This window comes from Ambystoma mexicanum (genome assembly GCF_040938575.1).
Source record: "Ambystoma mexicanum isolate Mex_15411 chromosome 12 unlocalized genomic scaffold, UKY_AmexF1_1 Mex_chr12_unloc.1, whole genome shotgun sequence".
NCBI lineage: Eukaryota > Metazoa > Chordata > Amphibia > Caudata > Ambystomatidae > Ambystoma > Ambystoma mexicanum.
The window spans coordinates 14803924-14829528 of NW_027182322.1; the positions used below are offsets into that span (position 1 = coordinate 14803924).

The following is a 25605-nucleotide window of genomic DNA, read 5'->3' on the forward strand; positions in this document are numbered from 1 at the left end:
CTGTCTGAACGAGTCTGCCTTGTGTCATCCCGGTAAGAGATCAGGCTAACAGGCTTCCAATGAAAAAAGCAGACATCACACTGAAGCATGGTGCACCGTGCATGTCCACAATCATCGGCTCCAAAGAGAAGACGTTCAGGAACAGGATTTAGTATGGCAAAAGAACACATCATCCTAATTCCTATGTACAGGATAAAAAGCCCACAATTGAGGAAAAATATCACATGGAGATGCCTGGGATCGAACCTGTGGCCTCATACTTCCCAAGTATGTGCTCTACCACTGAGTTACATCCCCACTGCCAGCAAGGAACTGTGAAATCTACCAGATGCTGGCTGGCTGCTTGGGACTAACAGCGCCCAGAACTGACGGTAACTGTCGAATTGGAGTTTCCAAATGGCAGACTTCATTTTAGAGCCACCTGTGTCTGGTTGTCCATAGAAACATGCAGAAAGGCTGCCCCCCCATGCAATTCCCCTGACCAACTAATGAAAAATATCAATATGTTCAAGACTTTTGCTTTTAGAAGCCAGAGATAGGCCCCAGCAGCAGAGCTGGTAGGATATTCCAGCTCAAAACTAACAAGTTACAGAACCTGATCGACTTAGGTTGACAACAGAGGCACATCTGTGGCCACATCCAGTGAAAACAAATTATTTTTAAAGCTAGGCATCATATGCTACAAAGGTACAATGGTGGAGCTATACATTCGGAACCAAAACAATCGACTGAAAAGAAACGCAAGGCAATGCCAATACTTTCACGATTCTGCACCGTTAAAACTGTGGTGTGATGTTTCTCTCTGTGCATTTCTATTTGTAGTGATTGTGAAGGCATACAGGATGTTGACACTGGCAGGGACGTAAACCTCAGTGATATATTATAGGCAGGTTTGCCATACGGGCACCAGCGTTTTCTCAGACAAATAGATATGAATGTCGATGATCCTATAATCATGGCCCGAGTTGCAGTGTGAAATACAAAATAACCGGGACAAAATCACACTGATGTTTATGCAAATGGAGATGCCGGGGATTGAACCCGGGACCTCATACATGCGAAGCATGCGCTCTACCACTGAGCTACATCCCCTCGGTGTGCAGTGGGCCTGTCCTGCAGACATCTTTTCCTGGGAGAATTCTTCCGGTCAAAATATGCTGCCAACTGAAGCACTAGCAAAAGACCAGGGAAAACGGGAGCAAGACTGGAAAAGCACATGGTCAGCTGAAGCAGTGTGCATTATGCTTCTCCATAAGAGATGACTTCCAGGGGAAGTATTCCACCAGAGGATTACCGTGCTCAAAGAGCCATCTCGTGGACAGAGACCATATGACAGTCAAAAAAAGGGAAACAATTGGAGATGCCAGGGATTGGACCCAGGGCCTCATCCATGCAAAGCAAGTGCTCTACCACTGAGCTACATCCCCTCGGTATGCAGTGTGTCTGTCCCGCAGACATAATTTTCAGGGAGAACTCTTCTGGTCAAAACATTCTGCCGAGTGAAGCACTAGCAAAAGAGCAGGGAAAACTGGAGCAAGAATGGAAAACCTCATGGTCACACTGAAGCAGTGTGCATTTTGCTTCTCCATAAGAGATGACTTCCAGGGGAAGATTTCCACCAGAGGATTACTGTGCTCAAAGGGCCATCTAGTGGATAGAGATCATATGACAGTCAAAAAGAGAAACAAGTGGAAATGCCCCAGGTCCTCATACATGCAAAGCATGCGCTCTACCACTGAGCTACATCCCCGCTGAGAGGACGCTTCCTCATCACACCTAAAAGCTTCAGGAGGGAGTGGGCTAAGTAAGGAAAGGGGTTTGCAGTAGTGCATATGAAAAAACATGACAACTGCCAAATTACATCTTACTACTTACAATGACAAAGTTAAAGCGCCAGGTCGATCTCATCACGTTGGTGCCTGAGACATCACATAATGTGACACAGCCATCTCGGATAGATGCCCCAGATTTGAGAAGTGTAGTTATGGAGAAAAAATAAATATATATATATATATATATATATATGTATGTCTTCAAACACCAAAAATGAGATAGCACCATTTCGCGCAGGAATTCCTCCAGCCGAAAGCCCACATATGTTGCTAGATAGACTGACACCTCTTTCGGATGTCCTTCTGTATTTGCTGGCTAGTGGAAAGCAACGTGGACCCACCACTCTATAGCTCTGCCGTCATGAGTGTCCCTAGCACACTCGGCAGATGTCGCTTCTCTAGGCAGACAAGCAGTGGAATTCTGCGGAAGGTCAATGGTGCTTCCATTGGTTTTGCCACTAGGCGATCCATTGCAGCCCTAGAATGAAGCATAACCCGCTGAATGCATTCAGGGTGTTCTGCGGTGGGAAAGGTCAGAGGGGGTGATAGTTGGTGAGCGTGCACAGCACCTCAGAATGACACCACTGCCTAGCAGGGGGACCGGTGGAGACACTATTTTCAGCCAATGCCCCTCTGTCTGAACGAGTCTGCCTTGTGTCATCCCGGTAAGAGATCAGGCTAACAGGCTTCCAATGAAAAAAGCAGACATCACACTGAAGCATGGTGCACCGTGCATGTCCACAATCATCGGCTCCAAAGAGAAGACGTTCAGGAACAGGATTTAGTATGGCAAAAGAACACATCATCCTAATTCCTATGTACAGGATAAAAAGCCCACAATTGAGGAAAAATATCACATGGAGATGCCTGGGATCGAACCTGTGGCCTCATACTTCCCAAGTATGTGCTCTACCACTGAGTTACATGCCCACTGCCAGCAAGGAACTGTGAAATCTACCAGATGCTGGCTGGCTGCTTGGGACTAACAGCGCCCAGAACTGACGGTAACTGTCGAATTGGAGTTTCCAAATGGCAGACTTCATTTTAGAGCCACCTGTGTCTGGTTGTCCATAGAAACATGCAGAAAGGCTGCCCCCCCATGCAATTCCCCTGACCAACTAATGAAAAATATCAATATGTTCAAGACTTTTGCTTTTAGAAGCCAGAGATAGGCCCCAGCAGCAGAGCTGGTAGGATATTCCAGCTCAAAACTAACAAGTTACAGAACCTGATCGACTTAGGTTGACAACAGAGGCACATCTGTGGCCACATCCAGTGAAAACAAATTATTTTTAAAGCTAGGCATCATATGCTACAAAGGTACAATGGTAGAGCTATACATTCGGAACCAAAACAATCGACTGAAAAGAAACGCAAGGCAATGCCAATACTTTCACGATTCTGCACCGTTAAAACTGTGGTGTGATGTTTCTCTCTGTGCATTTCTATTTGTAGTGATTGTGAAGGCATACAGGATGTTGACACTGGCAGGGACGTAAACCTCAGTGATATATTATAGGCAGGTTTGCCATACGGGCACCAGCGTTTTCTCAGACAAATAGATATGAATGTCGATGATCCTATAATCATGGCCCGAGTTGCAGTGTGAAATACAAAATAACCGGGACAAAATCACACTGATGTTTATGCAAATGGAGATCGGGACCTCATACATGCGAAGCATGCGCTCTACCACTGAGCTACATCCCCTCGGTGTGCAGTGGGCCTGTCCTGCAGACATCTTTTCCTGGGAGAATTCTTCCGGTCAAAATATGCTGCCAACTGAAGCACTAGCAAAAGACCAGGGAAAACGGGAGCAAGACTGGAAAAGCACATGGTCAGCTGAAGCAGTGTGCATTATGCTTCTCCATAAGAGATGACTTCCAGGGGAAGTATTCCACCAGAGGATTACCGTGCTCAAAGAGCCATCTCGTGGACAGAGACCATATGACAGTCAAAAAAAGGGAAACAATTGGAGATGCCAGGGATTGGACCCAGGGCCTCATCCATGCAAAGCAAGTGCTCTACCACTGAGCTACATCCCCTCGGTATGCAGTGTGTCTGTCCCGCAGACATAATTTTCAGGGAGAACTCTTCTGGTCAAAACATTCTGCCGAGTGAAGCACTAGCAAAAGAGCAGGGAAAACTGGAGCAAGAATGGAAAACCTCATGGTCACACTGAAGCAGTGTGCATTTTGCTTCTCCATAAGAGATGACTTCCAGGGGAAGATTTCCACCAGAGGATTACTGTGCTCAAAGGGACATCTAGTGGATAGAGATCATATGACAGTCAAAAAGAGAAACAAGTGGAAATGCCCCAGGTCCTCATACATGCAAAGCATGCGCTCTACCACTGAGCTACATCCCCGCTGAGAGGACGCTTCCTCATCACACCTAAAAGCTTCAGGAGGGAGTGGGCTAAGTAAGGAAAGGGGTTTGCAGTAGTGCATATGAAAAAACATGACAACTGCCAAATTACATCTTACTACTTACAATGACAAAGTTAAAGCGCCAGGTCGATCTCATCACGTTGGTGCCTGAGACATCACATAATGTGACACAGCCATCTCGGATAGATGCCCCAGATTTGAGAAGTGTAGTTATGGAGAAAAAATAAATATATATATATATATATATATATATGTATGTCTTCAAACACCAAAAATGAGATAGCACCATTTCGCGCAGGAATTCCTCCAGCCGAAAGCCCACATATGTTGCTAGATAGACTGACACCTCTTTCGGATGTCCTTCTGTATTTGCTGGCTAGTGGAAAGCAACGTGGACCCACCACTCTATAGCTCTGCCGTCATGAGTGTCCCTAGCACACTCGGCAGATGTCGCTTCTCTAGGCAGACAAGCAGTGGAATTCTGCGGAAGGTCAATGGTGCTTCCATTGGTTTTGCCACTAGGCGATCCATTGCAGCCCTAGAATGAAGCATAACCCGCTGAATGCATTCAGGGTGTTCTGCGGTGGGAAAGGTCAGAGGGGGTGATAGTTGGTGAGCGTGCACAGCACCTCAGAATGACACCACTGCCTAGCAGGGGGACCGGTGGAGACACTATTTTCAGCCAATGCCCCTCTGTCTGAACGAGTCTGCCTTGTGTCATCCCGGTAAGAGATCAGGCTAACAGGCTTCCAATGAAAAAAGCAGACATCACACTGAAGCATGGTGCACCGTGCATGTCCACAATCATCGGCTCCAAAGAGAAGACGTTCAGGAACAGGATTTAGTATGGCAAAAGAACACATCATCCTAATTCCTATGTACAGGATAAAAAGCCCACAATTGAGGAAAAATATCACATGGAGATGCCTGGGATCGAACCTGTGGCCTCATACTTCCCAAGTATGTGCTCTACCACTGAGTTACATCCCCACTGCCAGCAAGGAACTGTGAAATCTACCAGATGCTGGCTGGCTGCTTGGGACTAACAGCGCCCAGAACTGACGGTAACTGTCGAATTGGAGTTTCCAAATGGCAGACTTCATTTTAGAGCCACCTGTGTCTGGTTGTCCATAGAAACATGCAGAAAGGCTGCCCCCCCATGCAATTCCCCTGACCAACTAATGAAAAATATCAATATGTTCAAGACTTTTGCTTTTAGAAGCCAGAGATAGGCCCCAGCAGCAGAGCTGGTAGGATATTCCAGCTCAAAACTAACAAGTTACAGAACCTGATCGACTTAGGTTGACAACAGAGGCACATCTGTGGCCACATCCAGTGAAAACAAATTATTTTTAAAGCTAGGCATCATATGCTACAAAGGTACAATGGTGGAGCTATACATTCGGAACCAAAACAATCGACTGAAAAGAAACGCAAGGCAATGCCAATACTTTCACGATTCTGCACCGTTAAAACTGTGGTGTGATGTTTCTCTCTGTGCATTTCTATTTGTAGTGATTGTGAAGGCATACAGGATGTTGACACTGGCAGGGACGTAAACCTCAGTGATATATTATAGGCAGGTTTGCCATACGGGCACCAGCGTTTTCTCAGACAAATAGATATGAATGTCGATGATCCTATAATCATGGCCCGAGTTGCAGTGTGAAATACAAAATAACCGGGACAAAATCACACTGATGTTTATGCAAATGGAGATGCCGGGGATTGAACCCGGGACCTCATACATGCGAAGCATGCGCTCTACCACTGAGCTACATCCCCTCGGTGTGCAGTGGGCCTGTCCTGCAGACATCTTTTCCTGGGAGAATTCTTCCGGTCAAAATATGCTGCCAACTGAAGCACTAGCAAAAGACCAGGGAAAACGGGAGCAAGACTGGAAAAGCACATGGTCAGCTGAAGCAGTGTGCATTATGCTTCTCCATAAGAGATGACTTCCAGGGGAAGTATTCCACCAGAGGATTACCGTGCTCAAAGAGCCATCTCGTGGACAGAGACCATATGACAGTCAAAAAAAGGGAAACAATTGGAGATGCCAGGGATTGGACCCAGGGCCTCATCCATGCAAAGCAAGTGCTCTACCACTGAGCTACATCCCCTCGGTATGCAGTGTGTCTGTCCCGCAGACATAATTTTCAGGGAGAACTCTTCTGGTCAAAACATTCTGCCGAGTGAAGCACTAGCAAAAGAGCAGGGAAAACTGGAGCAAGAATGGAAAACCTCATGGTCACACTGAAGCAGTGTGCATTTTGCTTCTCCATAAGAGATGACTTCCAGGGGAAGATTTCCACCAGAGGATTACTGTGCTCAAAGGGCCATCTAGTGGATAGAGATCATATGACAGTCAAAAAGAGAAACAAGTGGAAATGCCCCAGGTCCTCATACATGCAAAGCATGCGCTCTACCACTGAGCTACATCCCCGCTGAGAGGACGCTTCCTCATCACACCTAAAAGCTTCAGGAGGGAGTGGGCTAAGTAAGGAAAGGGGTTTGCAGTAGTGCATATGAAAAAACATGACAACTGCCAAATTACATCTTACTACTTACAATGACAAAGTTAAAGCGCCAGGTCGATCTCATCACGTTGGTGCCTGAGACATCACATAATGTGACACAGCCATCTCGGATAGATGCCCCAGATTTGAGAAGTGTAGTTATGGAGAAAAAATAAATATATATATATATATATATATATATATATATATATATGTGTATGTCTTCAAACACCAAAAATGAGATAGCACCATTTCGCGCAGGAATTCCTCCAGCCGAAAGCCCACATATGTTGCTAGATAGACTGACACCTCTTTCGGATGTCCTTCTGTATTTGCTGGCTAGTGGAAAGCAACGTGGACCCACCACTCTATAGCTCTGCCGTCATGAGTGTCCCTAGCACACTCGGCAGATGTCGCTTCTCTAGGCAGACAAGCAGTGGAATTCTGCGGAAGGTCAATGGTGCTTCCATTGGTTTTGCCACTAGGCGATCCATTGCAGCCCTAGAATGAAGCATAACCCGCTGAATGCATTCAGGGTGTTCTGCGGTGGGAAAGGTCAGAGGGGGTGATAGTTGGTGAGCGTGCACAGCACCTCAGAATGACACCACTGCCTAGCAGGAGGACCGGTGGAGACACTATTTTCAGCCAATGCCCCTCTGTCTGAACGAGTCTGCCTTGTGTCATCCCGGTAAGAGATCAGGCTAACAGGCTTCCAATGAAAAAAGCAGACATCACACTGAAGCATGGTGCACCGTGCATGTCCACAATCATCGGCTCCAAAGAGAAGACGTTCAGGAACAGGATTTAGTATGGCAAAAGAACACATCATCCTAATTCCTATGTCCAGGATGAAAAGCCCACAATTGAGGAAAAATATCACATGGAGATGCCTGGGATCGAACCTGTGGCCTCATACTTCCCAAGTATGTGCTCTACCACTGAGTTACATCCCCACTGCCAGCAAGGAACTGTGAAATCTACCAGATGCTGGCTGGCTGCTTGGGACTAACAGCGCCCAGAACTGACGGTAACTGTCGAATTGGAGTTTCCAAATGGCAGACTTCATTTTAGAGCCACCTGTGTCTGGTTGTCCATAGAAACATGCAGAAAGGCTGCCCCCCCATGCAATTCCCCTGACCAACTAATGAAAAATATCAATATGTTCAAGACTTTTGCTTTTAGAAGCCAGAGATAGGCCCCAGCAGCAGAGCTGGTAGGATATTCCAGCTCAAAACTAACAAGTTACAGAACCTGATCGACTTAGGTTGACAACAGAGGCACATCTGTGGCCACATCCAGTGAAAACAAATTATTTTTAAAGCTAGGCATCATATGCTACAAAGGTACAATGGTGGAGCTATACATTCGGAACCAAAACAATCGACTGAAAAGAAACGCAAGGCAATGCCAATACTTTCACGATTCTGCACCGCTAAAACTGTGGTGTGATGTTTCTCTCTGTGCATTTCTATTTGTAGTGATTGTGAAGGCATACAGGATGTTGACACTGGCAGGGACGTAAACCTCAGTGATATATTATAGGCAGGTTTGCCATACGGGCACCAGCGTTTTCTCAGACAAATAGATATGAATGTCGATGATCCTATAATCATGGCCCGAGTTGCAGTGTGAAATACAAAATAACCGGGACAAAATCACACTGATGTTTATGCAAATGGAGATCGGGACCTCATACATGCGAAGCATGCGCTCTACCACTGAGCTACATCCCCTCGGTGTGCAGTGGGCCTGTCCTGCAGACATCTTTTCCTGGGAGAATTCTTCCGGTCAAAATATGCTGCCAACTGAAGCACTAGCAAAAGACCAGGGAAAACGGGAGCAAGACTGGAAAAGCACATGGTCAGCTGAAGCAGTGTGCATTATGCTTCTCCATAAGAGATGACTTCCAGGGGAAGTATTCCACCAGAGGATTACCGTGCTCAAAGAGCCATCTCGTGGACAGAGACCATATGACAGTCAAAAAAAGGGAAACAATTGGAGATGCCAGGGATTGGACCCAGGGCCTCATCCATGCAAAGCAAGTGCTCTACCACTGAGCTACATCCCCTCGGTATGCAGTGTGTCTGTCCCGCAGACATAATTTTCAGGGAGAACTCTTCTGGTCAAAACATTCTGCCGAGTGAAGCACTAGCAAAAGAGCAGGGAAAACTGGAGCAAGAATGGAAAACCTCATGGTCACACTGAAGCAGTGTGCATTTTGCTTCTCCATAAGAGATGACTTCCAGGGGAAGATTTCCACCAGAGGATTACTGTGCTCAAAGGGCCATCTAGTGGATAGAGATCATATGACAGTCAAAAAGAGAAACAAGTGGAAATGCCCCAGGTCCTCATACATGCAAAGCATGCGCTCTACCACTGAGCTACATCCCCGCTGAGAGGACGCTTCCTCATCACACCTAAAAGCTTCAGGAGGGAGTGGGCTAAGTAAGGAAAGGGGTTTGCAGTAGTGCATATGAAAAAACATGACAACTGCCAAATTACATCTTACTACTTACAATGACAAAGTTAAAGCGCCAGGTCGATCTCATCACGTTGGTGCCTGAGACATCACATAATGTGACACAGCCATCTCGGATAGATGCCCCAGATTTGAGAAGTGTAGTTATGGAGAAAAAATAAATATATATATATATATATATATATATGTATGTCTTCAAACACCAAAAATGAGATAGCACCATTTCGCGCAGGAATTCCTTAAGCCGAAAGCCCACATATGTTGCTAGATAGACTGACACCTCTTTCGGATGTCCTTCTGTATTTGCTGGCTAGTGGAAAGCAACGTGGACCCACCACTCTATAGCTCTGCCGTCATGAGTGTCCCTAGCACACTCGGCAGATGTCGCTTCTCTAGGCAGACAAGCAGTGGAATTCTGCGGAAGGTCAATGGTGCTTCCATTGGTTTTGCCACTAGGCGATCCATTGCAGCCCTAGAATGAAGCATAACCCGCTGAATGCATTCAGGGTGTTCTGCGGTGGGAAAGGTCAGAGGGGGTGATAGTTGGTGAGCGTGCACAGCACCTCAGAATGACACCACTGCCTAGCAGGGGGACCGGTGGAGACACTATTTTCAGCCAATGCCCCTCTGTCTGAACGAGTCTGCCTTGTGTCATCCCGGTAAGAGATCAGGCTAACAGGCTTCCAATGAAAAAAGCAGACATCACACTGAAGCATGGTGCACCGTGCATGTCCACAATCATCGGCTCCAAAGAGAAGACGTTCAGGAACAGGATTTAGTATGGCAAAAGAACACATCATCCTAATTCCTATGTACAGGATAAAAAGCCCACAATTGAGGAAAAATATCACATGGAGATGCCTGGGATCGAACCTGTGGCCTCATACTTCCCAAGTATGTGCTCTACCACTGAGTTACATCCCCACTGCCAGCAAGGAACTGTGAAATCTACCAGATGCTGGCTGGCTGCTTGGGACTAACAGCGCCCAGAACTGACGGTAACTGTCGAATTGGAGTTTCCAAATGGCAGACTTCATTTTAGAGCCACCTGTGTCTGGTTGTCCATAGAAACATGCAGAAAGGCTGCCCCCCCATGCAATTCCCCTGACCAACTAATGAAAAATATCAATATGTTCAAGACTTTTGCTTTTAGAAGCCAGAGATAGGCCCCAGCAGCAGAGCTGGTAGGATATTCCAGCTCAAAACTAACAAGTTACAGAACCTGATCGACTTAGGTTGACAACAGAGGCACATCTGTGGCCACATCCAGTGAAAACAAATTATTTTTAAAGCTAGGCATCATATGCTACAAAGGTACAATGGTGGAGCTATACATTCGGAACCAAAACAATCGACTGAAAAGAAACGCAAGGCAATGCCAATACTTTCACGATTCTGCACCGTTAAAACTGTGGTGTGATGTTTCTCTCTGTGCATTTCTATTTGTAGTGATTGTGAAGGCATACAGGATGTTGACACTGGCAGGGACGTAAACCTCAGTGATATATTATAGGCAGGTTTGCCATACGGGCACCAGCGTTTTCTCAGACAAATAGATATGAATGTCGATGATCCTATAATCATGGCCCGAGTTGCAGTGTGAAATACAAAATAACCGGGACAAAATCACACTGATGTTTATGCAAATGGAGATGCCGGGGATTGAACCCGGGACCTCATACATGCGAAGCATGCGCTCTACCACTGAGCTACATCCCCTCGGTGTGCAGTGGGCCTGTCCTGCAGACATCTTTTCCTGGGAGAATTCTTCCGGTCAAAATATGCTGCCAACTGAAGCACTAGCAAAAGACCAGGGAAAACGGGAGCAAGACTGGAAAAGCACATGGTCAGCTGAAGCAGTGTGCATTATGCTTCTCCATAAGAGATGACTTCCAGGGGAAGTATTCCACCAGAGGATTACCGTGCTCAAAGAGCCATCTCGTGGACAGAGACCATATGACAGTCAAAAAAAGGGAAACAATTGGAGATGCCAGGGATTGGACCCAGGGCCTCATCCATGCAAAGCAAGTGCTCTACCACTGAGCTACATCCCCTCGGTATGCAGTGTGTCTGTCCCGCAGACATAATTTTCAGGGAGAACTCTTCTGGTCAAAACATTCTGCCGAGTGAAGCACTAGCAAAAGAGCAGGGAAAACTGGAGCAAGAATGGAAAACCTCATGGTCACACTGAAGCAGTGTGCATTTTGCTTCTCCATAAGAGATGACTTCCAGGGGAAGATTTCCACCAGAGGATTACTGTGCTCAAAGGGCCATCTAGTGGATAGAGATCATATGACAGTCAAAAAGAGAAACAAGTGGAAATGCCCCAGGTCCTCATACATGCAAAGCATGCGCTCTACCACTGAGCTACATCCCCGCTGAGAGGACGCTTCCTCATCACACCTAAAAGCTTCAGGAGGGAGTGGGCTAAGTAAGGAAAGGGGTTTGCAGTAGTGCATATGAAAAAACATGACAACTGCCAAATTACATCTTACTACTTACAATGACAAAGTTAAAGCGCCAGGTCGATCTCATCACGTTGGTGCCTGAGACATCACATAATGTGACACAGCCATCTCGGATAGATGCCCCAGATTTGAGAAGTGTAGTTATGGAGAAAAAATAAATATATATATATATATATATATGTATGTCTTCAAACACCAAAAATGAGATAGCACCATTTCGCGCAGGAATTCCTCCAGCCGAAAGCCCACATATGTTGCTAGATAGACTGACACCTCTTTCGGATGTCCTTCTGTATTTGCTGGCTAGTGGAAAGCAACGTGGACCCACCACTCTATAGCTCTGCCGTCATGAGTGTCCCTAGCACACTCGGCAGATGTCGCTTCTCTAGGCAGACAAGCAGTGGAATTCTGCGGAAGGTCAATGGTGCTTCCATTGGTTTTGCCACTAGGCGATCCATTGCAGCCCTAGAATGAAGCATAACCCGCTGAATGCATTCAGGGTGTTCTGCGGTGGGAAAGGTCAGAGGGGGTGATAGTTGGTGAGCGTGCACAGCACCTCAGAATGACACCACTGCCTAGCAGGGGGACCGGTGGAGACACTATTTTCAGCCAATGCCCCTCTGTCTGAACGAGTCTGCCTTGTGTCATCCCGGTAAGAGATCAGGCTAACAGGCTTCCAATGAAAAAAGCAGACATCACACTGAAGCATGGTGCACCGTGCATGTCCACAATCATCGGCTCCAAAGAGAAGACGTTCAGGAACAGGATTTAGTATGGCAAAAGAACACATCATCCTAATTCCTATGTACAGGATAAAAAGCCCACAATTGAGGAAAAATATCACATGGAGATGCCTGGGATCGAACCTGTGGCCTCATACTTCCCAAGTATGTGCTCTACCACTGAGTTACATGCCCACTGCCAGCAAGGAACTGTGAAATCTACCAGATGCTGGCTGGCTGCTTGGGACTAACAGCGCCCAGAACTGACGGTAACTGTCGAATTGGAGTTTCCAAATGGCAGACTTCATTTTAGAGCCACCTGTGTCTGGTTGTCCATAGAAACATGCAGAAAGGCTGCCCCCCCATGCAATTCCCCTGACCAACTAATGAAAAATATCAATATGTTCAAGACTTTTGCTTTTAGAAGCCAGAGATAGGCCCCAGCAGCAGAGCTGGTAGGATATTCCAGCTCAAAACTAACAAGTTACAGAACCTGATCGACTTAGGTTGACAACAGAGGCACATCTGTGGCCACATCCAGTGAAAACAAATTATTTTTAAAGCTAGGCATCATATGCTACAAAGGTACAATGGTAGAGCTATACATTCGGAACCAAAACAATCGACTGAAAAGAAACGCAAGGCAATGCCAATACTTTCACGATTCTGCACCGTTAAAACTGTGGTGTGATGTTTCTCTCTGTGCATTTCTATTTGTAGTGATTGTGAAGGCATACAGGATGTTGACACTGGCAGGGACGTAAACCTCAGTGATATATTATAGGCAGGTTTGCCATACGGGCACCAGCGTTTTCTCAGACAAATAGATATGAATGTCGATGATCCTATAATCATGGCCCGAGTTGCAGTGTGAAATACAAAATAACCGGGACAAAATCACACTGATGTTTATGCAAATGGAGATCGGGACCTCATACATGCGAAGCATGCGCTCTACCACTGAGCTACATCCCCTCGGTGTGCAGTGGGCCTGTCCTGCAGACATCTTTTCCTGGGAGAATTCTTCCGGTCAAAATATGCTGCCAACTGAAGCACTAGCAAAAGACCAGGGAAAACGGGAGCAAGACTGGAAAAGCACATGGTCAGCTGAAGCAGTGTGCATTATGCTTCTCCATAAGAGATGACTTCCAGGGGAAGTATTCCACCAGAGGATTACCGTGCTCAAAGAGCCATCTCGTGGACAGAGACCATATGACAGTCAAAAAAAGGGAAACAATTGGAGATGCCAGGGATTGGACCCAGGGCCTCATCCATGCAAAGCAAGTGCTCTACCACTGAGCTACATCCCCTCGGTATGCAGTGTGTCTGTCCCGCAGACATAATTTTCAGGGAGAACTCTTCTGGTCAAAACATTCTGCCGAGTGAAGCACTAGCAAAAGAGCAGGGAAAACTGGAGCAAGAATGGAAAACCTCATGGTCACACTGAAGCAGTGTGCATTTTGCTTCTCCATAAGAGATGACTTCCAGGGGAAGATTTCCACCAGAGGATTACTGTGCTCAAAGGGCCATCTAGTGGATAGAGATCATATGACAGTCAAAAAGAGAAACAAGTGGAAATGCCCCAGGTCCTCATACATGCAAAGCATGCGCTCTACCACTGAGCTACATCCCCGCTGAGAGGACGCTTCCTCATCACACCTAAAAGCTTCAGGAGGGAGTGGGCTAAGTAAGGAAAGGGGTTTGCAGTAGTGCATATGAAAAAACATGACAACTGCCAAATTACATCTTACTACTTACAATGACAAAGTTAAAGCGCCAGGTCGATCTCATCACGTTGGTGCCTGAGACATCACATAATGTGACACAGCCATCTCGGATAGATGCCCCAGATTTGAGAAGTGTAGTTATGGAGAAAAAATAAATATATATATATATATATATATATATATGTATGTCTTCAAACACCAAAAATGAGATAGCACCATTTCGCGCAGGAATTCCTCCAGCCGAAAGCCCACATATGTTGCTAGATAGACTGACACCTCTTTCGGATGTCCTTCTGTATTTGCTGGCTAGTGGAAAGCAACGTGGACCCACCACTCTATAGCTCTGCCGTCATGAGTGTCCCTAGCACACTCGGCAGATGTCGCTTCTCTAGGCAGACAAGCAGTGGAATTCTGCGGAAGGTCAATGGTGCTTCCATTGGTTTTGCCACTAGGCGATCCATTGCAGCCCTAGAATGAAGCATAACCCGCTGAATGCATTCAGGGTGTTCTGCGGTGGGAAAGGTCAGAGGGGGTGATAGTTGGTGAGCGTGCACAGCACCTCAGAATGACACCACTGCCTAGCAGGGGGACCGGTGGAGACACTATTTTCAGCCAATGCCCCTCTGTCTGAACGAGTCTGCCTTGTGTCATCCCGGTAAGAGATCAGGCTAACAGGCTTCCAATGAAAAAAGCAGACATCACACTGAAGCATGGTGCACCGTGCATGTCCACAATCATCGGCTCCAAAGAGAAGACGTTCAGGAACAGGATTTAGTATGGCAAAAGAACACATCATCCTAATTCCTATGTACAGGATAAAAAGCCCACAATTGAGGAAAAATATCACATGGAGATGCCTGGGATCGAACCTGTGGCCTCATACTTCCCAAGTATGTGCTCTACCACTGAGTTACATCCCCACTGCCAGCAAGGAACTGTGAAATCTACCAGATGCTGGCTGGCTGCTTGGGACTAACAGCGCCCAGAACTGACGGTAACTGTCGAATTGGAGTTTCCAAATGGCAGACTTCATTTTAGAGCCACCTGTGTCTGGTTGTCCATAGAAACATGCAGAAAGGCTGCCCCCCCATGCAATTCCCCTGACCAACTAATGAAAAATATCAATATGTTCAAGACTTTTGCTTTTAGAAGCCAGAGATAGGCCCCAGCAGCAGAGCTGGTAGGATATTCCAGCTCAAAACTAACAAGTTACAGAACCTGATCGACTTAGGTTGACAACAGAGGCACATCTGTGGCCACATCCAGTGAAAACAAATTATTTTTAAAGCTAGGCATCATATGCTACAAAGGTACAATGGTGGAGCTATACATTCGGAACCAAAACAATCGACTGAAAAGAAACGCAAGGCAATGCCAATACTTTCACGATTCTGCACCGTTAAAACTGTGGTGTGATGTTTCTCTCTGTGCATTTCTATTTGTAGTGATTGTGAAGGCATACAGGATGTTGACACTGGCAGGGACGTAAACCTCAGTGATATATTATAGGCAGGTTTGCCATACGGGCACCAGCGTTTTCTCAGACAAATAGATATGAATGTCGATGATCCTATAATCATGGCCCGAGTTGCAGTGTGAAATACAAAATAACCGGGACAAAATCACACTGATGTTTATGCAAATGGAGATGCCGGGGATTGAACCCGGGACCTCATACATGCGAAGCATGCGCTCTACCACTGAGCTACATCCCCTCGTTGTGCAGTGGGCCTGTCCTGCAGACATCTTTTCCTGGGAGAATTCTTCCGGTCAAAATATGCTGCCAACTGAAGCACTAGCAAAAGACCAGGGAAAACGGGAGCAAGACTGGAAAAGCACATGGTCAGCTGAAGCAGTGTGCATTATGCTTCTCCATAAGAGATGACTTCCAGGGGAAGTATTCCACCAGAGGATTACCGTGCTCAAAGAGCCATCTCGTGGACAGAGACCATATGACAGTCAAAAAAAGGGAAACAATTGGAGATGCCAGGGATTGGACCCAGGGCCTCATCCATGCAAAGCAAGTGCTCTACCACTGAGCTACATCCCCTCGGTATGCAGTGTGTCTGTCCCGCAGACATAATTTTCAGGGAGAACTCTTCTGGTCAAAACATTCTGCCGAGTGAAGCACTAGCAAAAGAGCAGGGAAAACTGGAGCAAGAATGGAAAACCTCATGGTCACACTGAAGCAGTGTGCATTTTGCTTCTCCATAAGAGATGACTTCCAGGGGAAGATTTCCACCAGAGGATTACTGTGCTCAAAGGGCCATCTAGTGGATAGAGATCATATGACAGTCAAAAAGAGAAACAAGTGGAAATGCCCCAGGTCCTCATACATGCAAAGCATGCGCTCTACCACTGAGCTACATCCCCGCTGAGAGGACGCTTCCTCATCACACCTAAAAGCTTCAGGAGGGAGTGGGCTAAGTAAGGAAAGGGGTTTGCAGTAGTGCATATGAAAAAACATGACAACTGCCAAATTACATCTTACTACTTACAATGACAAAGTTAAAGCGCCAGGTCGATCTCATCACGTTGGTGCCTGAGACATCACATAATGTGACACAGCCATCTCGGATAGATGCCCCAGATTTGAGAAGTGTAGTTATGGAGAAAAAATAAATATATATATATATATATATATGTATGTCTTCAAACACCAAAAATGAGATAGCACCATTTCGCGCAGGAATTCCTCCAGCCGAAAGCCCACATATGTTGCTAGATAGACTGACACCTCTTTCGGATGTCCTTCTGTATTTGCTGGCTAGTGGAAAGCAACGTGGACCCACCACTCTATAGCTCTGCCGTCATGAGTGTCCCTAGCACACTCGGCAGATGTCGCTTCTCTAGGCAGACAAGCAGTGGAATTCTGCGGAAGGTCAATGGTGCTTCCATTGGTTTTGCCACTAGGCGATCCATTGCAGCCCTAGAATGAAGCATAACCCGCTGAATGCATTCAGGGTGTTCTGCGGTGGGAAAGGTCAGAGGGGGTGATAGTTGGTGAGCGTGCACAGCACCTCAGAATGACACCACTGCCTAGCAGGGGGACCGGTGGAGACACTATTTTCAGCCAATGCCCCTCTGTCTGAACGAGTCTGCCTTGTGTCATCCCGGTAAGAGATCAGGCTAACAGGCTTCCAATGAAAAAAGCAGACATCACACTGAAGCATGGTGCACCGTGCATGTCCACAATCATCGGCTCCAAAGAGAAGACGTTCAGGAACAGGATTTAGTATGGCAAAAGAACACATCATCCTAATTCCTATGTACAGGATAAAAAGCCCACAATTGAGGAAAAATATCACATGGAGATGCCTGGGATCGAACCTGTGGCCTCATACTTCCCAAGTATGTGCTCTACCACTGAGTTACATGCCCACTGCCAGCAAGGAACTGTGAAATCTACCAGATGCTGGCTGGCTGCTTGGGACTAACAGCGCCCAGAACTGACGGTAACTGTCGAATTGGAGTTTCCAAATGGCAGACTTCATTTTAGAGCCACCTGTGTCTGGTTGTCCATAGAAACATGCAGAAAGGCTGCCCCCCCATGCAATTCCCCTGACCAACTAATGAAAAATATCAATATGTTCAAGACTTTTGCTTTTAGAAGCCAGAGATAGGCCCCAGCAGCAGAGCTGGTAGGATATTCCAGCTCAAAACTAACAAGTTACAGAACCTGATCGACTTAGGTTGACAACAGAGGCACATCTGTGGCCACATCCAGTGAAAACAAATTATTTTTAAAGCTAGGCATCATATGCTACAAAGGTACAATGGTAGAGCTATACATTCGGAACCAAAACAATCGACTGAAAAGAAACGCAAGGCAATGCCAATACTTTCACGATTCTGCACCGTTAAAACTGTGGTGTGATGTTTCTCTCTGTGCATTTCTATTTGTAGTGATTGTGAAGGCATACAGGATGTTGACACTGGCAGGGACGTAAACCTCAGTGATATATTATAGGCAGGTTTGCCATACGGGCACCAGCGTTTTCTCAGACAAATAGATATGAATGTCGATGATCCTATAATCATGGCCCGAGTTGCAGTGTGAAATACAAAATAACCGGGACAAAATCACACTGATGTTTATGCAAATGGAGATCGGGACCTCATACATGCGAAGCATGCGCTCTACCACTGAGCTACATCCCCTCGGTGTGCAGTGGGCCTGTCCTGCAGACATCTTTTCCTGGGAGAATTCTTCCGGTCAAAATATGCTGCCAACTGAAGCACTAGCAAAAGACCAGGGAAAACGGGAGCAAGACTGGAAAAGCACATGGTCAGCTGAAGCAGTGTGCATTATGCTTCTCCATAAGAGATGACTTCCAGGGGAAGTATTCCACCAGAGGATTACCGTGCTCAAAGAGCCATCTCGTGGACAGAGACCATATGACAGTCAAAAAAAGGGAAACAATTGGAGATGCCAGGGATTGGACCCAGGGCCTCATCCATGCAAAGCAAGTGCTCTACCACTGAGCTACATCCCCTCGGTATGCAGTGTGTCTGTCCCGCAGACATAATTTTCAGGGAGAACTCTTCTGGTCAAAACATTCTGCCGAGTGAAGCACTAGCAAAAGAGCAGGGAAAACTGGAGCAAGAATGGAAAACCTCATGGTCACACTGAAGCAGTGTGCATTTTGCTTCTCCATAAGAGATGACTTCCAGGGGAAGATTTCCACCAGAGGATTACTGTGCTCAAAGGGCCATCTAGTGGATAGAGATCATATGACAGTCAAAAAGAGAAACAAGTGGAAATGCCCCAGGTCCTCATACATGCAAAGCATGCGCTCTACCACTGAGCTACATCCCCGCTGAGAGGACGCTTCCTCATCACACCTAAAAGCTTCAGGAGGGAGTGGGCTAAGTAAGGAAAGGGGTTTGCAGTAGTGCATATGAAAAAACATGACAACTGCCAAATTACATCTTACTACTTACAATGACAAAGTTAAAGCGCCAGGTCGATCTCATCACGTTGGTGCCTGAGACATCACATAATGTGACACAGCCATCTCGGATAGATGCCCCAGATTTGAGAAGTGTAGTTATGGAGAAAAAATAAATATATATATATATATATATATATATATGTATGTCTTCAAACACCAAAAATGAGATAGCACCATTTCGCGCAGGAATTCCTCCAGCCGAAAGCCCACATATGTTGCTAGATAGACTGACACCTCTTTCGGATGTCCTTCTGTATTTGCTGGCTAGTGGAAAGCAACGTGGACCCACCACTCTATAGCTCTGCCGTCATGAGTGTCCCTAGCACACTCGGCAGATGTCGCTTCTCTAGGCAGACAAGCAGTGGAATTCTGCGGAAGGTCAATGGTGCTTCCATTGGTTTTGCCACTAGGCGATCCATTGCAGCCCTAGAATGAAGCATAACCCGCTGAATGCATTCAGGGTGTTCTGCGGTGGGAAAGGTCAGAGGGGGTGATAGTTGGTGAGCGTGCACAGCACCTCAGAATGACACCACTGCCTAGCAGGGGGACCGGTGGAGACACTATTTTCAGCCAATGCCCCTCTGTCTGAACGAGTCTGCCTTGTGTCATCCCGGTAAGAGATCAGGCTAACAGGCTTCCAATGAAAAAAGCAGACATCACACTGAAGCATGGTGCACCGTGCATGTCCACAATCATCGGCTCCAAAGAGAAGACGTTCAGGAACAGGATTTAGTATGGCAAAAGAACACATCATCCTAATTCCTATGTACAGGATAAAAAGCCCACAATTGAGGAAAAATATCACATGGAGATGCCTGGGATCGAACCTGTGGCCTCATACTTCCCAAGTATGTGCTCTACCACTGAGTTACATCCCCACTGCCAGCAAGGAACTGTGAAATCTACCAGATGCTGGCTGGCTGCTTGGGACTAACAGCGCCCAGAACTGACGGTAACTGTCGAATTGGAGTTTCCAAATGGCAGACTTCATTTTAGAGCCACCTGTGTCTGGTTGTCCATAGAAACATGCAGAAAGGCTGCCCCCCCATGCAATTCCCCTGACCAACTAATGAAAAATATCAATATGTTCAAGACTTTTGCTTTTAGAAGCCAGAGATAGGCCCCAGCAGCAGAGCTGGTAGGATATTCCAGCTCAAAACTAACAAGTTACAGAACCTGATCGACTTAGGTTGACAACAGAGGCACATCTGTGGCCACATCCAGTGAAAACAAATTATTTTTAAAGCTAGGCATCATATGCTACAAAGGTACAATGGTGGAGCTATACATTCGGAACCAAAACAATCGACTGAAAAGAAACGCAAGGCAATGCCAATACTTTCACGATTCTGCACCGTTAAAACTGTGGTGTGATGTTTCTCTCTGTGCATTTCTATTTGTAGTGATTGTGAAGGCATACAGGATGTTGACACTGGCAGGGACGTAAACCTCAGTGATATATTATAGGCAGGTTTGCCATACGGGCACCAGCGTTTTCTCAGACAAATAGATATGAATGTCGATGATCCTATAATCATGGCCCGAGTTGCAGTGTGAAATACAAAATAACCGGGACAAAATCACACTGATGTTTATGCAAATGGAGATGCCGGGGATTGAACCCGGGACCTCATACATGCGAAGCATGCGCTCTACCACTGAGCTACATCCCCTCGGTGTGCAGTGGGCCTGTCCTGCAGACATCTTTTCCTGGGAGAATTCTTCCGGTCAAAATATGCTGCCAACTGAAGCACTAGCAAAAGACCAGGGAAAACGGGAGCAAGACTGGAAAAGCACATGGTCAGCTGAAGCAGTGTGCATTATGCTTCTCCATAAGAGATGACTTCCAGGGGAAGTATTCCACCAGAGGATTACCGTGCTCAAAGAGCCATCTCGTGGACAGAGACCATATGACAGTCAAAAAAAGGGAAACAATTGGAGATGCCAGGGATTGGACCCAGGGCCTCATCCATGCAAAGCAAGTGCTCTACCACTGAGCTACATCCCCTCGGTATGCAGTGTGTCTGTCCCGCAGACATAATTTTCAGGGAGAACTCTTCTGGTCAAAACATTCTGCCGAGTGAAGCACTAGCAAAAGAGCAGGGAAAACTGGAGCAAGAATGGAAAACCTCATGGTCACACTGAAGCAGTGTGCATTTTGCTTCTCCATAAGAGATGACTTCCAGGGGAAGATTTCCACCAGAGGATTACTGTGCTCAAAGGGCCATCTAGTGGATAGAGATCATATGACAGTCAAAAAGAGAAACAAGTGGAAATGCCCCAGGTCCTCATACATGCAAAGCATGCGCTCTACCACTGAGCTACATCCCCGCTGAGAGGACGCTTCCTCATCACACCTAAAAGCTTCAGGAGGGAGTGGGCTAAGTAAGGAAAGGGGTTTGCAGTAGTGCATATGAAAAAACATGACAACTGCCAAATTACATCTTACTACTTACAATGACAAAGTTAAAGCGCCAGGTCGATCTCATCACGTTGGTGCCTGAGACATCACATAATGTGACACAGCCATCTCGGATAGATGCCCCAGATTTGAGAAGTGTAGTTATGGAGAAAAAATAAATACATATATATATATATATATATATGTATGTCTTCAAACACCAAAAATGAGATAGCACCATTTCGCGCAGGAATTCCTCCAGCCGAAAGCCCACATATGTTGCTAGATAGACTGACACCTCTTTCGGATGTCCTTCTGTATTTGCTGGCTAGTGGAAAGCAACGTGGACCCACCACTCTATAGCTCTGCCGTCATGAGTGTCCCTAGCACACTCGGCAGATGTCGCTTCTCTAGGCAGACAAGCAGTGGAATTCTGCGGAAGGTCAATGGTGCTTCCATTGGTTTTGCCACTAGGCGATCCATTGCAGCCCTAGAATGAAGCATAACCCGCTGAATGCATTCAGGGTGTTCTGCGGTGGGAAAGGTCAGAGGGGGTGATAGTTGGTGAGCGTGCACAGCACCTCAGAATGACACCACTGCCTAGCAGGGGGACCGGTGGAGACACTATTTTCAGCCAATGCCCCTCTGTCTGAACGAGTCTGCCTTGTGTCATCCCGGTAAGAGATCAGGCTAACAGGCTTCCAATGAAAAAAGCAGACATCACACTGAAGCATGGTGCACCGTGCATGTCCACAATCATCGGCTCCAAAGAGAAGACGTTCAGGAACAGGATTTAGTATGGCAAAAGAACACATCATCCTAATTCCTATGTACAGGATAAAAAGCCCACAATTGAGGAAAAATATCACATGGAGATGCCTGGGATCGAACCTGTGGCCTCATACTTCCCAAGTATGTGCTCTACCACTGAGTTACATGCCCACTGCCAGCAAGGAACTGTGAAATCTACCAGATGCTGGCTGGCTGCTTGGGACTAACAGCGCCCAGAACTGACGGTAACTGTCGAATTGGAGTTTCCAAATGGCAGACTTCATTTTAGAGCCACCTGTGTCTGGTTGTCCATAGAAACATGCAGAAAGGCTGCCCCCCCATGCAATTCCCCTGACCAACTAATGAAAAATATCAATATGTTCAAGACTTTTGCTTTTAGAAGCCAGAGATAGGCCCCAGCAGCAGAGCTGGTAGGATATTCCAGCTCAAAACTAACAAGTTACAGAACCTGATCGACTTAGGTTGACAACAGAGGCACATCTGTGGCCACATCCAGTGAAAACAAATTATTTTTAAAGCTAGGCATCATATGCTACAAAGGTACAATGGTAGAGCTATACATTCGGAACCAAAACAATCGACTGAAAAGAAACGCAAGGCAATGCCAATACTTTCACGATTCTGCACCGTTAAAACTGTGGTGTGATGTTTCTCTCTGTGCATTTCTATTTGTAGTGATTGTGAAGGCATACAGGATGTTGACACTGGCAGGGACGTAAACCTCAGTGATATATTATAGGCAGGTTTGCCATACGGGCACCAGCGTTTTCTCAGACAAATAGATATGAATGTCGATGATCCTATAATCATGGCCCGAGTTGCAGTGTGAAATACAAAATAACCGGGACAAAATCACACTGATGTTTATGCAAATGGAGATCGGGACCTCATACATGCGAAGCATGCGCTCTACCACTGAGCTACATCCCCTCGGTGTGCAGTGGGCCTGTCCTGCAGACATCTTTTCCTGGGAGAATTCTTCCGGTCAAAATATGCTGCCAACTGAAGCACTAGCAAAAGACCAGGGAAAACGGGAGCAAGACTGGAAAAGCACATGGTCAGCTGAAGCAGTGTGCATTATGCTTCTCCATAAGAGATGACTTCCAGGGGAAGTATTCCACCAGAGGATTACCGTGCTCAAAGAGCCATCTCGTGGACAGAGACCATATGACAGTCAAAAAAAGGGAAACAATTGGAGATGCCAGGGATTGGACCCAGGGCCTCATCCATGCAAAGCAAGTGCTCTACCACTGAGCTACATCCCCTCGGTATGCAGTGTGTCTGTCCCGCAGACATAATTTTCAGGGAGAACTCTTCTGGTCAAAACATTCTGCCGAGTGAAGCACTAGCAAAAGAGCAGGGAAAACTGGAGCAAGAATGGAAAACCTCATGGTCACACTGAAGCAGTGTGCATTTTGCTTCTCCATAAGAGATGACTTCCAGGGGAAGATTTCCACCAGAGGATTACTGTGCTCAAAGGGCCATCTAGTGGATAGAGATCATATGACAGTCAAAAAGAGAAACAAGTGGAAATGCCCCAGGTCCTCATACATGCAAAGCATGCGCTCTACCACTGAGCTACATCCCCGCTGAGAGGACGCTTCCTCATCACACCTAAAAGCTTCAGGAGGGAGTGGGCTAAGTAAGGAAAGGGGTTTGCAGTAGTGCATATGAAAAAACATGACAACTGCCAAATTACATCTTACTACTTACAATGACAAAGTTAAAGCGCCAGGTCGATCTCATCACGTTGGTGCCTGAGACATCACATAATGTGACACAGCCATCTCGGATAGATGCCCCAGATTTGAGAAGTGTAGTTATGGAGAAAAAATAAATATATATATATATATATATATATATGTATGTCTTCAAACACCAAAAATGAGATAGCACCATTTCGCGCAGGAATTCCTCCAGCCGAAAGCCCACATATGTTGCTAGATAGACTGACACCTCTTTCGGATGTCCTTCTGTATTTGCTGGCTAGTGGAAAGCAACGTGGACCCACCACTCTATAGCTCTGCCGTCATGAGTGTCCCTAGCACACTCGGCAGATGTCGCTTCTCTAGGCAGACAAGCAGTGGAATTCTGCGGAAGGTCAATGGTGCTTCCATTGGTTTTGCCACTAGGCGATCCATTGCAGCCCTAGAATGAAGCATAACCCGCTGAATGCATTCAGGGTGTTCTGCGGTGGGAAAGGTCAGAGGGGGTGATAGTTGGTGAGCGTGCACAGCACCTCAGAATGACACCACTGCCTAGCAGGGGGACCGGTGGAGACACTATTTTCAGCCAATGCCCCTCTGTCTGAACGAGTCTGCCTTGTGTCATCCCGGTAAGAGATCAGGCTAACAGGCTTCCAATGAAAAAAGCAGACATCACACTGAAGCATGGTGCACCGTGCATGTCCACAATCATCGGCTCCAAAGAGAAGACGTTCAGGAACAGGATTTAGTATGGCAAAAGAACACATCATCCTAATTCCTATGTACAGGATAAAAAGCCCACAATTGAGGAAAAATATCACATGGAGATGCCTGGGATCGAACCTGTGGCCTCATACTTCCCAAGTATGTGCTCTACCACTGAGTTACATCCCCACTGCCAGCAAGGAACTGTGAAATCTACCAGATGCTGGCTGGCTGCTTGGGACTAACAGCGCCCAGAACTGACGGTAACTGTCGAATTGGAGTTTCCAAATGGCAGACTTCATTTTAGAGCCACCTGTGTCTGGTTGTCCATAGAAACATGCAGAAAGGCTGCCCCCCCATGCAATTCCCCTGACCAACTAATGAAAAATATCAATATGTTCAAGACTTTTGCTTTTAGAAGCCAGAGATAGGCCCCAGCAGCAGAGCTGGTAGGATATTCCAGCTCAAAACTAACAAGTTACAGAACCTGATCGACTTAGGTTGACAACAGAGGCACATCTGTGGCCACATCCAGTGAAAACAAATTATTTTTAAAGCTAGGCATCATATGCTACAAAGGTACAATGGTGGAGCTATACATTCGGAACCAAAACAATCGACTGAAAAGAAACGCAAGGCAATGCCAATACTTTCACGATTCTGCACCGTTAAAACTGTGGTGTGATGTTTCTCTCTGTGCATTTCTATTTGTAGTGATTGTGAAGGCATACAGGATGTTGACACTGGCAGGGACGTAAACCTCAGTGATATATTATAGGCAGGTTTGCCATACGGGCACCAGCGTTTTCTCAGACAAATAGATATGAATGTCGATGATCCTATAATCATGGCCCGAGTTGCAGTGTGAAATACAAAATAACCGGGACAAAATCACACTGATGTTTATGCAAA

At 46.3% G+C, this 25605-nt stretch overlaps 5 non-coding genes across 5 annotated transcripts; all 5 read right to left on the reverse strand.

The window, feature by feature from the left end:
- Nucleotides 1–1020: 1020 nt before the first annotated feature.
- TRNAA-CGC (transfer RNA alanine (anticodon CGC)) lies at nucleotides 1021–1092 on the reverse strand. Its single transcript has one exon. It is a non-coding gene; the product is annotated as a tRNA-Ala (tRNA).
- Nucleotides 1093–5935: 4843 nt separating this feature from the next.
- Nucleotides 5936–6007, reverse strand: TRNAA-CGC (transfer RNA alanine (anticodon CGC)). Its single transcript has one exon. It is a non-coding gene; the product is annotated as a tRNA-Ala (tRNA).
- Nucleotides 6008–10864: 4857 nt separating this feature from the next.
- On the reverse strand, nucleotides 10865–10936 carry TRNAA-CGC (transfer RNA alanine (anticodon CGC)). Its single transcript has one exon. It is a non-coding gene; the product is annotated as a tRNA-Ala (tRNA).
- Nucleotides 10937–15777: 4841 nt separating this feature from the next.
- Nucleotides 15778–15849, reverse strand: TRNAA-CGC (transfer RNA alanine (anticodon CGC)). Its single transcript has one exon. It is a non-coding gene; the product is annotated as a tRNA-Ala (tRNA).
- Nucleotides 15850–20690: 4841 nt separating this feature from the next.
- Nucleotides 20691–20762, reverse strand: TRNAA-CGC (transfer RNA alanine (anticodon CGC)). The gene has a single exon. It is a non-coding gene; the product is annotated as a tRNA-Ala (tRNA).
- Nucleotides 20763–25605: the final 4843 nt, after the last annotated feature.